Here is a 17,433-nt window from a genome sequence, read left to right on the forward strand (position 1 = left end):
CAACATGTATTTTTTAATCATTGGGTTTTAAGTTTAAGTTCGAAAACATGCATTTTTATTTCTTTACCTCATACATCACTTTAAGCCAGTATCAATAGCTTGGCTGTCATCATTCATGCACAAATCAAGCCTTGAATATATTTCTGGCTTCAAAAACATGACTATCAACATGCCCCCTCATTAGGTTTTACTGCCCCCCCAAGCAAAGCAGTCCAGAACCGGGGCTGATGACACAGCTTTTCAGGACTTCAACTAAACACCTACTAAGCAAACAGTGACTACACAAAGTATTGTGTAGGCATACTCATTTTAAATATTCAAGAAAGGTGGAATTATTATACATCTTGCAAGAGAGGGTGAAAGAAAGAGAACCTGCAGAATTGTATAAACAATTGAGCCAATCAAACTGACTTCATTGTTCATGTTGTCAAGAAGAACGGCGCTTGACTGAAAGAGATTATTCACAAATATGGGGGGCATATACAGCTTCATCTTCAGTGAGGTATGTGTAATATACTCAGTTAAGTCTCACAATTCTGTTCTGTATTTTTACTGTAGTTAAAGGTTGTTAAAATCATTAAGCTGTTCTTTAATTACAGTAAAATATTCTACACAAATACTACTACATATATATCCTATAGGTATCTTATAGTTGTTTGCAAACATTCTGGATAAGATTTAGATGTCATTATTAGGAGTTTATATCCTACACCATCTTGCTTTCTTTTTTACTTTAATTATTTAATTGTTTAATTACTCAAAATATTTGTGTGGTTTTATGTACCAAAAATATTTATTTTTACAAGAACATTTTCAACCTCTTAAACCCCAAGAATTAAAGGGGCTGTTTTTTGTTACTGCACCATTAAAAGTGATGTATGCAAATGATCTCTGCTCAGATTGGCTGCTCACATAACCTTTAAATGGATTACTCTAAATCTTATCTCAGAGCTGAAACATGCCTTAGGTTCCAATGAATGAGTGGAGCTAAACTGCTACTGGCAGATCAGTGCAAAGGCGTTGGTTCTTTTGACCTCAGAGAAACAATGAATTCAAAACAGCTTTGTCTCTGTCAAAACGAAACCTTTTGTCTCCAGAACGTAAAAACAATGGTGTAAAATAAACACATATTCAAATCAACATTCACAGCTTCCTCAGCACTATCTGATGAAAAAGTAGCATGAAACCTGGAAATCTGGAAACTATCACTTACAGTTCCACTCTCTGCTCTACACCATTGAAACCATGCTAAAAATCAAGAAGCCAAGTAAATTATATTAAAATGACATAGAGCGCAGCTGAGCTCATATCTAATGTAGGTCAAATTGATCTCTGATCAGCAGAAGTGAGGCCTGAGGAAAAGAACCTACAACAGGTACAACAGGTAACTGAGACTTCACATTAGAAGTGATTTTAGTCACTCACATGTCCTAATCATGAGTAAGTAATTATATTTACCAAAAGATTATGACTGGGTTTGATAAAAACCTCAAGATTTCACAAAGTTTCACTCCATGATGAACACCTACTGAATGTACATGTTTTGTACTTGAGTGGTTGACAAAGTACCAAAATCATGTACTTGAGTTAAAGTAGAGACACCCAAGGTAAAATATTACTCCAGTAAAAGTAGACATCCTTACTCTAGACCTCAACTTGAGTAAAAGCACAAAAGTATTTGCGTTCAAACGCATTTAAGTATCGAAAGTAAAAGTACTAAAAGATTAATTGTGGCTCTAATGTCCTGTTATCATTTTTATAACAAGACTAGCTTCCTGAACTCATTTTAGGTGAAAATACTCCAGTGTCTCTCTTGGTAAACCAGTCTTTTAATCGAATGTCATTAATTAGTCTGACACTGATCTCTATTAAAATGATGTGATTGTGAGACACAAAGCACTAAAGGCCAACAGTTTCCATCAGATAGAACCGAATGGCTCTGAAATCACTTTTGCAAACAAGCAAAGTTTCAGTTTAAGATTACTTTGTAACTTAGTTACAAGTTGAATAAAAACGTGCTTTTAACTCAGGATCACAAATAAGTTTTCCTTTACTAAACGGCATCTGTAGGTCTCTGTTCATAAAAATAAACTAACCGAAACTAATTTACTATAAAATGAAAGTGTTTGTATGAATTCAGAAAAAAAGAAACACACCAGTCACGACTGCGTATGTGTACATATTTCTATATTGTGGTCTATTTACACAAAGTTAGGTTAGTTCATCTTTTAGTTAGACGTATGTGCTCCCAAATTTTTACGCTGCACTGACGTTGAACCGTGCGCTGCACTGGGTCGGTATGACCAACAGGTCAAAACAAGCTCAGCTGTTTCTTTCGTTTTGACATGTTACATTTTTATACACACAAAAACCAAAAGGAACGACAGATTTCTCAAAATGTAGTGGAGTAAAAAGTCAGATATTTGACTTTGAAATGTAGTGGAGTGAAAGTAAAAAGTTGCCCAAAATGGAAATACTTAAGTAAAATACAGATACACGAAAAAACTACTTAATTACATTTACTTATTTACTGTCCACCACTGTTTAGTAGGAACATCACCCAAAAGAGGTTACAGATGTGCAGCAGGCCAAAGGTTCAATCTCACCTGAAAGCTCACCGGACAGCTCAGTAAATGAAGGCAACCTATCATTTATTCAACATAGAGGTAAGTTTTGTAAAGTTAATAAACCATTTTTCACTTCACTAAATAACTCCTACTTTGAGTTTGTCTCATGGCACAACCACTCTTTTTCAGACGTTACACAAAGAACAGATGTGATCTTCCCTTCTCCTGTTAAACCTGATCACATTGATGATGTGGGCAAGAAAACTATCTATGTGATCTGTGCTGGAAAATCCAAAGAATTTTTTACATTCCCCTTGGAGAAGATCTCAGTCTTGCTTGAAGAGGCATGTGACTGGGCCAGGAAGAAGCCACAGAACATGAAGCTTGTTTTTGAAGGTAAATAATCAAATGCTAATACGCTCATTATGCTGTATACACACTAAGAGTCATGTTATTTGTGCTTACAACAATTCAGTAATTAATCCCAGCACTACTGGTTAAAAGTAATCATAGATGTGTTGCTTTGTAAACATGATAATTATATACAGTTCCTTATCTTTATTTTTAACCTGCAGGAGAACAACTAGACCTGATGAAAACAGTGAGCAAGTGCCCTCGTCTACGAGGAGGGAGCAGTGTGAACCTCATTCACGCTTCCTGAAAGACACACATCCTAAAGATCATTCTACAGACACAATGCAGAACTCAATGTGGAAACTTTTCTGACATCACTACAATATACAAGCAGGGGAGCTTGTATCACAACATCACAGGACACATGCATCACTCACCTGATAGTCTTTGGACTATGGGTACACAGTTGAGACCTGACCTGGGATTGTCCTTCTTTCTATTAGTCAGTCCCACAGAATGTATTCTCTCTCCTAAAACACTTGTTTTCAGTAGACTAGATCAATTTGTTCCATTTCTGTTGTATCCTGATCCTTCCTTTGATTCCCACATGATCTGCTGATACAGTACAAAGTTCTTTTTTTATTACTTAGCTGCCCGAGGGGCCTGGGTGAGCATTAAGACGAGGGGATGAGTTTGGGCACATGAGTGACGCTAGATAATTGTGAAACGATAATTGTCCTAAATCTGCTATTTAATGAAGATGTTATTCTAGAACAATAACCATTGAGGTGGGTGGCTGAGACGGAGGATGAGGATGAGATTGTGTCTACTGGATCTGAAAAAGAAAAAGAAAATGAATCGTTCAACTTATTTCAGTAATTACTGAATGAAAAATGAAAATTATTCCGAATGGCTAAAGCCGACCCCAGACGATCCACTTTCTGCTACCTTCTCTGTATCCAGCAAACACACAAACATGGTCACAATGTTGTCCACGTTCAAAGAGCGTTGCTACAGTGTTGTCAAAGGGTGGTGCTGTTTGTTCCCAGCAAACACAAACAGGGCAAAACTGCATTGGACAACCATGAAAACACCAGAATGACGTTCAAATCACCCAACAAACCAAGGCAGTTTCACCATTCATGATCAGGAAAGAAGCACAGCAAGAAAAATGTCTGTTGCCCGATTAACAGTTAAAGTGACCCTTCATCCAAACTCACACTTATGGAGGGACTCAGCTCCTTTACCGCAGGCCACACCGCCATGTCTGGTGGGATAGTTTGGAGAAATACATAAACAACACCAAACAACGTGCGTTCAGTTAAAAAACATGACCACGATTAAAAGAAAACGAGAAAACGAATTAGAAAATCGTGATCACGAATTTAAAAAAAACTTACACTGAAGTAAAGGAAACGTGCGCATGATTAAAAGAAAATGAGGGAGCGATTTAAGAAATCGTGACCACGAACAAAAGAAAACGTGCGTATGAGCTGCTCACTCCAGTTATTATTATTTATTTATTTATTTATTTTTTACCTCCGTCCATTCCGGAAACCTCAAAAACTAAGACAGAACAGAAAGTGGATTATTTTAGATGTAAATATCCTCAAACACAAATCCATCAAAAATACAACTCTTGAGCATTTCAGAGTACATTATAACTTCACCATTAATTTAGGGCGATTTTCACTATATTTCTAACCCATATGTGAAATAAAGAAGAACCACTGGCGACCATGACCTTTGACCGATGGCATATTGGGGCAGAAACCCATAGTGCCTCAAGATTGTAGTTTACTAAAATATTAATGCGATCACTCAGAAGCAATTAGCTTAATGCAGGCGCCTAAAGACGTTTAGACATCGCCCAAATCCTCGACGCTGAGGCAGCCAACTCAGGTAATCCAGCTGTAGAGCTCAGAGTTCAGCCCAAACAGGTTCGCTGTAGATGGTTTTTAACCGTCTTCACCGTTGCTGTTGGTTTGCTAGTTATCGTCCTAAGAATCTGCTGCGCTTTTGAAGGTGAGAGATTATCTTCTTTTGTGTTTGAATTACAAGGTGCTCTTAATATGTTTGAATGTATTATGCTGTCGGGCATCATGTCCGTTAGGACTTTTAGCATTTTGACCAGGCAGATTAAAAAATCTTTATTAATACACGTGGCAGAGGTCTGTTCCTTTTACTGGCAATAAAAGCTTGAATGTTGTCATTAAACTGTGTTTGAACCGTTAATCAGCTGTATTACTGACTTATTTGCCGCTACAGTAAAAGCAGGCCTTCTCTAGCTATACAAATATAGCTTATCGATTAATATAGATTATCGAGGCCTCGTGTTATCAGTCCTCTCCGCTTCTCTGCGTCTCTGTGACTCGGCGATATTTTCTCCCTGCAGTACCACGTTTGACCGCTGAGAGGTCCACTTGCACAAAACGGACCATTAAAACTCGCCCTTCAGCTTATTTAGTCAGATATATGTTGACTCTGTGGACTGAAGGTTTTTCTTGTGTAAACGTGACTTTATAAAAACCGAGCTTTAAGCTCTGTGAGCGCAAAACTGGGTTTCCTCGTTTCTGATTGGCCAGCTGGTGAGCTGATTAACATACGCGCTGTCATCAAGGTGTTGACGTAGATACACGTTTAAAGTGCCTTTTCTGCCTCTCTGAGTTTGAAACAAGCGGCTTGACTTGACTTTTGTTCCGTGCTGTGAGGAGTCGATGGCAGACAGCAGCTCTGCTCACCATCCTCGTCTTATATTTTTGGAAGAATGACCCGTCTGATGCGCGAGTTTACTGTTATCGCTTCTCGGCCTTTTGGCTAAGATCAAGTGTAGTATCTGTTCTTATCAGTTTAATATCTGATACGTCCCCTACCCGGGGACCATATATTAAATTGATTTTTGGAGCAGGGAGATGGAATAGGGGCTTGCTCCGTCCACTCCACGCATCGACCCGGTATTGCAGTACCTCCGGGAGCGGTGCACCCCCCTCTGTTGGTGAAAATAAGACTCGGTATTTATGTTTAGCGCTTTTAACGTGTTATGTATGTATGTTAATACACAAATCGTTCCTGATGTTTCGTGTTTTTTCGCAAATATCACGTCTAAGCTGCATGCCGAGGTAGGGCTATTTGATATAATGATATAGACAGTAAGAGTTGACTATGTAGCAATGAGGGGCTGAAGTAGTTCTCTCTATGCAGTCGCTTTGCTTTTTTGTTCACTTGGCTGTTTTGTTGATCTCATTGTGTGTAAATGCTTCTGTAAGAACACTGGAATCAGAATTTGTCCAGTCTCACAAAAATGTACAGAGACAAAACTAATTTTCCAAAGTGTCTAGGTTCACTTTTGAGCAGTTTTTGATGCTTAAAGAGTGAAGGCTAAATTTCTCTTACTGTGAGGTACCATGTTGTTTTGCCTGTGTCAAATCATCATCGTTACCCGCTTAGTCCACATAGGGTCGCGGTCCTGTGTCAAATATTATATGTAAATTGGATATAAATTTTAAAAAAAGGTTTAAATGTCTTGGAAAATGTAGGACTGGAAAAGCAACAGGAGAGCTCCTGTAGTGCATCATGTCTGTCATAACAGCTGGAGGCTTTTTCCTTTCTGTGGTTTTCAAAAACTAGAAAAACTAAAAGAGCAAGAAATGGTAAAAAAACCCTGCCTTAATATCGTAGGAGTTGTGCTAGGAAAAGTCAGACATGTTCCTGTGTGTGTTTTGACTGTTGTGAATGTAGATACTTTAAAAGAGAACTGTGTCCATAAAAAGAACAATATTTAATAACAAAAAGAAACAAGCCTGTGTGTTTGTTCTTGTGTATATAAAACATCTATAAAATATTTTACGTATTTGTGTAATTATATATGTTATATATAATTATTATATACATACATAAATTATATACACACGGTAGTAATCTGCGAACATGCAGCAATATGATATAAACATGCAGCTTGTAACTCGAAATGGAATGTTTACACAAGTCTTTGGCCTAGTTTGAAATGCTTGGGGGAAAAAAAACTGCTGTTCCGTTGACTTGCATTAAAAGTAACGTGTGTTTCCTTCTTTTGTAAACTTACCATTTCGGGGAAGTTTTCTTCAGACAACAGCTTTTATACACAGCAAAATAGTTTCTTGTAGAGCAGGACGTATATTTAGGTTCATTTTGTTGTGTAATTAATTGAGCGCGCTCCATCGTAGTGAATAGTTTAGCCAGTAGTGATTTCACTCCCCAGTGTGCGTGGAACTCACATACCTGGCAGAGGAGATGCTGTGATTAAGAAGAAGGTGGTTCACGCAGGCTCAGCCATTGTACTTCTGGTCATGCTGACCCCTGGAATCCCCCAGACTTCACTGTTTAAAAGAAGACTTTGCTCATGTGGTGATGTTTTTGCGTGTTTGTAAGGGGTTAAGTATGCTAGTGTCTGTTATAGTTTAGTCATTTATTATTTTTTACAGTACAAGGTGGAGGAATTATTAGAACGGCATGTGATCTTTTGTTATAGTTATTTAGTATAACTGTATGGGTTGTGGGATCATGTTCATGGCTTTCTCCGTTTATTTTATCTACCAAGTTTTTCGGGGGGGACACGACTTTTATATTGATAAATATATTGATAACTTAAAAGTTGTGTTGTTTTAAATGGTTTTAAATGTTTTGTTTAAAATGTTTATTTTAAAATTAAAATACAATTTTTTTTAAAACCTGGAAATGATGAAAAGGTATGCGTCACAGCAAAATTGTAAATCCTTTTTCTGATCCAGACAGAAAAAAAAAAAAAAAAATCTGTTCTTATCAGTTTAATATCTGATACGTCCCCTACCCGGGGACCATATATTAAATAGATTTTTGGAGCAGGGAGATGGAATAGGGGCTTGCTCCGTCCACTCCACGCATCGACCCGGTATTGCAGTACCTCCGGGAGCGGTGCACCCCCTTTTGGCTGGTCTAAAAGAAGAGAAAGTAGGTGGAGGGCTGGGACGTGTGGAGGCCACGGCGCCTCTTGTGGTGTAAGGTGTGCTCGAGGCTGCGTCGAATCTGCTGACGCGAACCAAGAAGCCACCTTTCTCTGTTCTCTGAACAAACGCTTTCTAGGTCTTTTATTGTAAATGTTGTGCTTATAAACGAGGATTTTCTCCCCCAAAAAACGCGAAAACCAAACCAGTTTTTCGGCCTGCTCTCATCGGCTTTATTCTCCAAACAGGTGTTGAGCTGTTACTGCACTGCAGCGGGTTTTACCTGTAGCCGCACAACAGCTACAACAGCGGCTCCATCAGGGCCAGTTTAGGAGGACCCTGGCCTCTTCCTATTTCCCCCGTTATATCAAATACATGACTGCAAAACGCCCGGTGTCCGCGAGCTCCTGAAAATATGTGTGTTAAAATGTTTCATGCTGTTCTTTTACATTAAAAATGTTTAGGAATTTATAAACTGATCTCGCTCAGATGCTCCATCTTAACCCCTTCATATGGGACTCGCTTTGGAGCTCCCTGTAGAGTTTGAGGAACCCACAAGACAGAGTGGCAATTCTGCAAGTTCTCTGGCTGTAGGTCAAAATATTGTCGCACAGAATTACGTTTTTTTATGTATTTTGTTCTTCATGTTTCCCGTCGATCAAATTAACCTGCCATTTAAACTGATCTTTATGGCAGAACTTGCATCCACTATAGGGTGTGTTCATTTTAAGTTATAACAGCAAGTTAAATTCTAGTTTACATTAAACAAGTTTACATACAAACTAGGCTACGATGGAACTTATGTTCAGCTGGTGCAGCTGGCTGCTCTTCTGTGGTGAACAGAGCTGGCAGCAAAGCTAATGTTTACCAGTTACTCTCTCCTGGTTATCAGTGCCGTTTACTATTGAGAAATTGGCATTAGATTAATGCCTTTATGTTTATTGAATAGTGGATGTAAAATCGTGCACCTCTAAAAACGGAGGCTGTCAGTACCGACAGGCTGGTCAGTGTGTCCAACATTTCCATTGATGACTTTTGTGTGATTTTGTTGTCAGCACATTCAACTTTGTAGAGAACAAAGTATTCAATGAGAATATTTCATTCATTCAGATCTAGGATGTGTTATTTGAGTGTTCCCTTTATTTTTTGAGCAGTGTATATATATATCACGTTTTGCATGGTGCGCATACCATTAAATGATGTTGAAATCGGCGGGAGGTTTTTTCTTCTTTTTTTTCTTCTGTCTCTTCTTCTTGCTTACTTTGCTCCGCGTAGTCTCCGGGTAGTTCAACATTAGTATAGACTACAACTTTAGGTTAATGTGGGAAACACTGCTGTCCCCTTTGTTCTGGGTTTGTGAGGGGCACTTTGGGTGTATTTTTGTTTAGGGGTATGTTGGGGGGAGGGTGTCCCACCTCTGCTCTCTATGGCCATTTACATTTTTGTTGTTTTTTTTTTTTATCTTTTTAAATGGTTAATGCCAATATAGATCCCAGCATTGCTGGCCAGGCACACCTCTTAGATTTATTAGCTGGAATATTAAAGGTATGGGTAATCCTGTTAAGAGATCTAAAGTTTTTACACACTTGAAATGTTTAAACTCTGATTTAGTATTCTTACAGGAGACTCATCTTCATATTAAAGATCATCGTAGGTTACATTGCCCGTGGGTAAGTCAAGACTTCCACTTAAACCTTAATTCAAAAGCTAGAGGAGTCGCTATTTTAATTAACAAAAAAGTTCCGTTCTCATCCACAGGTGTTATTGCTGATAGGAATGGCAGATACCTCATAGTTGCTGGTACCCTAATTCAAAAAAAGGTTTTGTTGGTAAACGTATATGACCCGAATTTCGATGACAGATTGTTGAGTAGCATCCCCTTCTTGAATACTCACCTGCTGATCCTCGGAGGGGATTTTAATTGTGTTTTTGACCCATTCTTGGACCGCTCTAATCCTCGTAATCTGACTCAATCTGCCATGTCCAACGTATTTTCTGATCTTATGAAACGGAATGGTCTTGTTGATCTGTGGAGGTTTCATAACCCCTCTGTCAAAAAAATGTCTTTCTTTTCCCAGGTGCACCACTCATATTCTAGGATTTAAAAAATAGTCATCGACAGTACGCTTAATTCTTCTGTTAATTCTTCAGACTATTCGTGTATTGTAATTTCTGACCACTCACCTTTTATTACTAAATATTTTATTTTCATCAACGTAGCCCACCAAGTTTAACTCTCTTCTTTTGGCACACAAGGAATTTTGTGAACTCATTTCAAGCTTCACTGATGAGTTCTTTTCTTTCAATCAAAATGACTCTTCTTCATATTCATTGCTTTGGGAGACGCTTAAATGTTACCTGAGAGGTCAAATTATTTGTTACTCTGCTTTTTCTAATAAAATGGTTAATCCTCAGCTTAATGAACTTTCATCTGCAATTAGTAACCTTGATCAAAGATATGCACTGAACCCTTCTCCGGAACTGCTTAAGCAGTGTTTTGATTTGCAAACAGAATTTGATCTCACTTCAACTAAAGAGGCAGAGCGCTTATTACTACACAGTCGTGGCTCGTATTACGAACATGGTGACAAGGCAAGTAATTTACTGGCACATCAATTATGGCGGCAGGCCACTTCCCATTTGATACCTAGTATTAAAAACATTAGTGATATTATTACTACAGATCCCTTGGAAATTAATTTCAAATCGTTTTACTCTTCATTATATAAATCTGAATTCCCTGCAGGTGACACTAAAATGAACGAATTTCTTCTGAACCTTTCGAACCCTGTCATTGATACTGACGCTGCCAGGCAACTAGACTCCCCACTCTCCCTTGAAGAAGTTTCAGCTGCAATTAAAGCTATGCAATCTAACAAAGCCCCAGGCCCTGATGGGTTTCCGATTGAATTTTTCAAAACATTTATTGGTAAATTGGCTCCGCTACTTTTATCCGTATTCAAAGAATCCTTAAAAAGTAGTTCACTGCCACCGACCCTGACACAAGCCACTATTGCTTTCCTTCTCAAAAGGGACAAAGATCCAACCTCCTGTGGGTCCTACAGACCATTATCTTTGCTCAATGCTGATGTAAAGGTGTTAGCTAAGATAATTGCATCCCGTTTAGAAAATGTGCTTCCTCGTATTATATCCGAAGAGTAAAATGGGTTTATAAAGGGACGTCAACTGTTTTTTAACACCCGCACACTTTTCAATATAATTTACTCAAAACATTCGGCTGAACTTCATGAACTTGCAATTTCCTTAGATGCTGAAAAGGCATTCGATAGGGTAGAGTGGGAGTACTTGTTTGCAGTTTTGAGGAAATTCGGACCTGGTGATAAATTTATTTCTTGGATTCGTCTCCTTTATTCATCCCCTAAAGCTAGTGTCCACACTAATGATGTTTATTCTGATTATTTTGCCCTTGGACGTGGAAGTCACCAAGGTTGCCCTCTGTCACCTTTGCTTTTTGCCATTGCTATCGAGCCTCTGTCTATTACGTTAAGATCTTCCTCCTTATTCAAAGGAATCACCCGTAATGGAATTGAATATAAATTATCGTTGTATGCAGATGATTTGTTATTATATATAAGAGATCCCACACTTAAAACATCCCTGCTGTTTTAAGTATTTTGGAGAGCTTCAGCACCTTTTCAGGATACAAATTAAATTTGGGGAAGAATGAGTGTTTTCCCGTTAATATTGCAGCTTGTCATCTTCAACAGTCAGATTTACCTTTTCAGTTTAGTCCATTGGGGTTTAAATACCTAGGTATCAATGTGACTCATTCTTTATCTAGCCTTGCATCTGCTAATTTCACTCCCCTCATCTTAAAGATTACTTCCGATATTCAAAGATGGGGTAATCTCCTCCTTTCCTTAATTGGAAAGATCAATGTTGTTTAAAATGAATATTTTACAAAAAATTTTATTTTTATTCCAGACAATACCTCTTTTTCTTCCAAAACATTTTTTGACTCACTGGATAAGATAATTTGTTCTTTTATTTGGGGAGGGAAATCACCTAGAGTTCGTAAAACTTTACTGCAGAGATGCAGACTTAGTGGAGGACTTGCATTACCTAACTTTCTAACTTTCTATTGGGCCGCTCACATCCACAAACTTGGTTACTGGTTAAAATTTCCTGGATCCTCTTGGTGTAAATTGGAGCTATCATGCTATAAGGGATCTTTTATATCTGCTCTACTTTATTCCTCTTTACCTACAGTACCCTCTCTGTACACTGCTAATCAAGTGGTTCTTAATACGCTCAAGATCTGGTATCAGTTTAGACGGCACTTTCAATTTGTAGCTGCTTCTTCCTTGGGTCCTTTACATAACAGCCATTTATTTCCTCCATCACTTGTGGACACAACATTTTCAGTGTGGTATGACAAGGGTCTTACACATTTCAAATATTTATATGTAGATGGTGTCTTTGATAGTTTCGCCAATTAGTCATCTCGATACGGTCTCCCTGTTACTCATTTGTTTCGCTAAATTTGTGGCTAAGTGTTTTCCTAATTTCCCCTCTTCACCTCTAGAACAGCGGTGGGAAACCATGCTTTCATTTGTTCCCCATCACACTTATTTCAAAGCTGTGTGACATTATCTCGGCTTTTAGTAGCCACTCAACTGGTAAATTTAAATGCATATGGGAGAGTGAATTTGGAATACAAATTCATGTGGAATCCTGGGAACAGGCCATAGAAAGGATTCGATCTACCACCTCTTGTGCCCGTCTCGGACTTATCTAATTAAAGGTCTTATACAGGGTGCATTTCTCTAAGGCTAGACTATCTGAACCGTATCCGGAAATGGAAGACAAATGTGATAAATGCCATGGCTCTCCTTGTCACCTTAGCCGCATGTTTTTTCTTTGTCCTGATCTGAACGGCTTCTGGGAGTGTTATTTTACGACTATGTCCACTCTTCTTGGGGTGAATCTCCAACCTTGCCCTCTGATCGCTATATTTGGGATTCCTGACCCCTCATTAGCACTTATTGTTGCATAGGACGTGTGCTTGTTTTTGTGTTGCCTTTTATATTGTATAAATAACTAGCAATATGTGAGTTGGTCATGTTGAGCTGAGGTGGGGGCGTTGGTGGGGGGGGTGGTTATTGTTTAATACACAGTATTTTGTAATTAATTTCATTATTTCATCCTTCATTGTTATCAAGGGTTTTTTTGGGGGGTAGATTTGTTGTTGGTGTGTGCGTATGTGACCGTGTACATATACATATATTTCAAAAAGACGAAACATGGGAATTAGTGAATTGTATTTTTCCAAAAAAAAAACAAAAGAACGCGCAGCTGTCTACAGTCACCGTAGACTCCCGTTCAGAACGCGCAGCTGTCTACAGTCACCGTAGACTCCCGTTCAGAACGCGCAGCTGTCTACAGTCACCGTAGACTCCCGTTCAGAACGCGCAGCTGTCTACAGTCACCGTAGACTCCCCGGTCACCGTAGACTCCCATTCAGCAGACGCAGCTGTCTACAGTCACCGTAGACTCCCCGGTCACCGTAGACTCCCATTCAGAACGCGCAGCTGTCTACGGTCACCGTAGACTCCCATTCAGAACGCGCAGCTGTCTACGGTCACCGTAGACTCCCCGGTCACCGTAGACTCCCATTCAGAACGCGCAGCTGTCTACGGTCACCGTAGACTCCCATTCAGAACGCGCAGCTGTCTACAGTCACCGTAGACTCCCCGGTCACCGTAGACTCCCATTCAGCAGACGCAGCTGTCTACAGTCACCGTAGACTCCCCGGTCACCGTAGACTCCCATTCAGAACGCGCAGCTGTCTACTGTCACCGTAGACTCCCCGGTCGCTGTAGACTCCCAAACAGCAGACGCTGCTGTCTACAGAGAACCCCGCACTATATTACTATTAATGCTACAGCAGCTGTTGCCGTTTTTCTCTATAATCTTTTTTTCACCCGCTAATCAGGGGAGAGCGCGAACGCAGTCCCCCACTACCACAAATTATGCAGTCGAGATTCCCACATTTGGGGAATTCGCAGAGGTCAGTACAGCCTAGTGTGCAATGGCTGAGCCTCGCCCTGGGTGAACCACCTTCTTGATCATGGTGTCTCCCCTGCCAGGTAAGTATGAGTTGTGCTCGCCTCGGGGAGCGAAGCCACCACTGACAGCACGACACACGGAGACGGTGACCACTCCGCTAATTTCACCAGCGGAATAAAACCTGGACAGAAACGCTACAAACACCGAGCTGCTCTCACCACAACGTCCGTGCCCGAGTTTGTGTGATGTTCCTGTAAGAAAAGCACAGTATGGCGCTTCCCATGATGCACCGCGCGCTGAATATTTAACAAACTGCTAAAACGCGCGGGACACAGCTTCACTGGAGGCGCAGCAGCATGATGTGAAACACTAAGCCGCAGAACACGCAGTCGCTCTGCTTTAGGGGGGAAATGCGTCCAGGGTGGGTTTAAGTATTTTAAAATGAGACGGCGGGGGTGACGTATTTAAGTTATCCCGAGTTCTTTAAACATCGTTCTTAACAAAAGCTTTTTGTTTTACCCATCCTGCTAAAAACGGTGTTTTTTTCTGTCAAACTAAGTTTTGTTGATAAGCACAACATTTACAAGCGTTGTCTCCGTTTGTTTCCCGTCAGCAGATTCAACACGAGAGGCGCTCTGACCCGGCTGTGTGTGTGTGTCTGCAGCCCGGAGAACCAGTGGGCGGAGCGAAGGGGCGGGCACACATTTGCATCGGCCAATCATATAACAGATGAGCTGTCCATCAAAACTTGCATTGGCCAATCACAAGCGGGAATGACCTGTCTCTGATTTTGTGCATCAGCCAATGGTTGGAAGGAAAGTGCAAAAAGGCGTCACACACCGCTCAGGCACGCGGAAGGGGGAAGATAGTTTGAAGGTGCGTTAAACACCACCGAATGTCTTATTTCAGATCAATACACTATTACAGCTGTTGAGAGGTATAAAGTTGATGAGCCACACCATGAAGGTATGGGAAAGAGTTGTTGAAGCAAGGCTAAGGCGAGAGGTTCAGATCAGTGAGCAGCAGTTTGGTTTCATGCCCAGAAAGAGTAACACAGATGGAATTTTTGCGTTGAGAGTGTTGGTAGAGAAGTAGAGAGAAGGTCAGAAGGAGCTACATTGTGTGTTTGTGGATCTAGAGAAGGCATATGATAGGGTGCCAAGAGAGGAACTGTGGTACTGTATGGGGAAGTCAGGTGTAGCTGAAAAGTATGTTAGGGTGGTGCAGGACATGTATGAGGATAGTGAGACAGTGGTGAGGGTAGAGTTACATCAGGGATCAGCTTTGAGCCCCTTCTTGTTTGCAATGGTGATGGACAGGTTGACAGATGAGGTCAGGCAGGAGGCTCCATGGACCATGATGTTTGCAGATGACATTGTAATCTGTGGTGAGAGTAGAGAGCAGGTGGAAGAGAATCTGGAGAGGTGGAGTTTTGCACTGGAGAGGAGAGGAATGAAGGTCAGTAGAGACAAGACGGAATACATGTGTGTGAATGAGAGGGAGGCAGGTGGAAAGGTGAAGATGCAAGGAGTAGAGGTCGTAAAGGTGGATGACTTCAAATATCTTGGGTCAACCATCCAGAGCAATGGACAGTGTAGAAAAGAGGTGAAGAAGAGGGTTGCAGGCAGGATGGAGTGGGTGAAGACGGGTGTCAGGGCTGATGTGTGACTGAAGGATAGCAGCAAGAGTGAAAGGGAAGGTTTACAAGACAGTAGTGTGTCCTGCTATGATGTATGGTTTGGAGACTGTGGCTCTGTCTAAAAGACAGGAGGCTGAGCTGGAGGTGGCGTAGATGAAGATGCTGAGATTTTCGTTGGGAGTGACAAGGATGGACAAGATTAGAAATGAGCAGATCAGAGGGACAGTGAAGGTGGAGCAGTTTGGAGATAAAGCCAGAGAGGCCAGGTTGAGATGGTTTGGACATGTGTTGAGGAGGAATAGTGGATATATTGGGCAAAGAATGTTGGAGATGGAGCTGCCGGGTAGAAGGAGAAGAGGTAGACCTCAGAGAAGGTTTATGGATGTAGTGAAGGTGGACATGGAGATGGTTGGTGTAAAAGTAGAGGAGGCAATGGATAGGGCAAGGTGGAGGCAGATGATCCGCTGTGGCGACCCCTAAAGGGAGCAGCCGAAAGATGAAGAAGAACGACACTATTACAGCTGTTGTTGTACACGCTTAGGTCTCTTTGGCAGGTAAAGCAGGACGGAGTTCATGCAAACACTGGCTGACCATCACACACAAAAGTCTTAGTGAACTGATGGAACATGCTCTTCCTGACTTTGTGGGTAAAAACACAAACACAACATAGAAATATGTGCACACTTAATACCTCCCTGTTGAAAAAAGTCATAGAACCCATTAAAAGTGTCTGTCGGTTCCTGGTGGTTTTCAGTCGCTGATGGTGTTCTGGGTTGGTATCGCAGTGTAAGGGATTCAGATCGTTTAATCAGGTGATCTGGGACTGATTGAATGTACAGTTGTTAGTTTCCTAATGGTCTCTAACGGCAACCATCAAGCCAATTCTCGTTATGAAGCAAAACCACCAGGTTTTATTCCTAACGGTTCTAGTCGTCTTCAGCGTGGCGTTCATGAGTTTCAGCAGTGACGGTAGTGTTTGTTTTTTTCTGTGAATGAGCTCGACATTGTGTTTTATTGTGGATTTCTTTAGAAAGTTTCCACATTAAATTGCTTTATAATTAGTCTGACAGCGTTAATAAACATTCAGTGTGACTCTTGTTGTCCAGCAGTTCGTGGTTCGCTGTTTTTCCCTCATAAAACCAACAGAAGCCCCGTGGTGTCAGAGCGGCGCCGACGGCGTTAACAGGCTGGCGCTGCAGGTCAGGCCGAGTGCAGGTCTGCAGCCGGACCCTCAGATTGGCTATTGGCAGAAAATGACGGACAGCCCCATCTAATCTGCGGTTGGCCTGACCTATTACATTGGTTGATGCAAAAACTGATTGACAGACTCCCGCCCCCAGTTCCCTCCCCTTTAGGGCTCCGGTCTGCAGCGTTCCCCTTCTCCTCTGACCAGCCTGTCTGTACTGACCACCTCGGTTTGTGAGGTCGGGAACAACACACAGATAACAACGTCTAACGGTTTTATTGAGTGATATCCAGTTTCATTTGCAGAGTCATAAAAAAATAAAATTAATAAATTCATTTTTTATTAATAAAATGAATAAGAAAAAAAAAATTACTCATTTTAATACAGTAATATAATCTCTTCATGAGTTACCTTTAACAATCAGAATCACTTTATTTCGCCAACATGTTATAAAAACACGTCTTGGTGAGTCGCACATGTATGACATGTAAGCACACTGAACAGACCAGACAAGCACACAGACTCTTAACAAGTATTTAAATAAGAGGGAAATGCAATAAAAAAAGAGTAATAAAGAGCCAGTGTGAAAGGAGCTAAAGGGATATGTGAATATCTGTACAAGTGCAGAAATTAACTTCTATAGCCATTTAGGTTTGAGTAGAGAAAATAGCTATTATATACAGAATATTACAGAATATG

At 40.6% G+C, this 17,433-nt stretch overlaps 3 non-coding genes across 3 annotated transcripts; 2 read left to right on the forward strand and 1 right to left on the reverse strand.

The window, feature by feature from the left end:
- The first annotated feature begins 5,718 nt into the window (after nt 1–5,718).
- On the forward strand, nt 5,719–5,909 carry LOC119262706. Its single transcript, XR_005129846.1, has one exon. It is a non-coding gene; the product is annotated as a U2 spliceosomal RNA (small nuclear RNA).
- Nucleotides 5,910–7,669: 1,760 nt separating this feature from the next.
- LOC119262717 lies at nt 7,670–7,861 on the forward strand. The gene has a single exon (XR_005129854.1). It is a non-coding gene; the product is annotated as a U2 spliceosomal RNA (small nuclear RNA).
- A 5,971-nt stretch (nt 7,862–13,832) lies between these two features.
- Nucleotides 13,833–13,997, reverse strand: LOC119262690. The gene has a single exon (XR_005129832.1). It is a non-coding gene; the product is annotated as a U1 spliceosomal RNA (small nuclear RNA).
- Between the last annotated feature and the right edge of the window lie 3,436 nt (nt 13,998–17,433).

This window comes from Pygocentrus nattereri, chromosome 2, assembly GCF_015220715.1.
Source record: "Pygocentrus nattereri isolate fPygNat1 chromosome 2, fPygNat1.pri, whole genome shotgun sequence".
In the NCBI taxonomy this organism is placed as follows: Eukaryota; Metazoa; Chordata; class Actinopteri; order Characiformes; family Serrasalmidae; genus Pygocentrus; species Pygocentrus nattereri.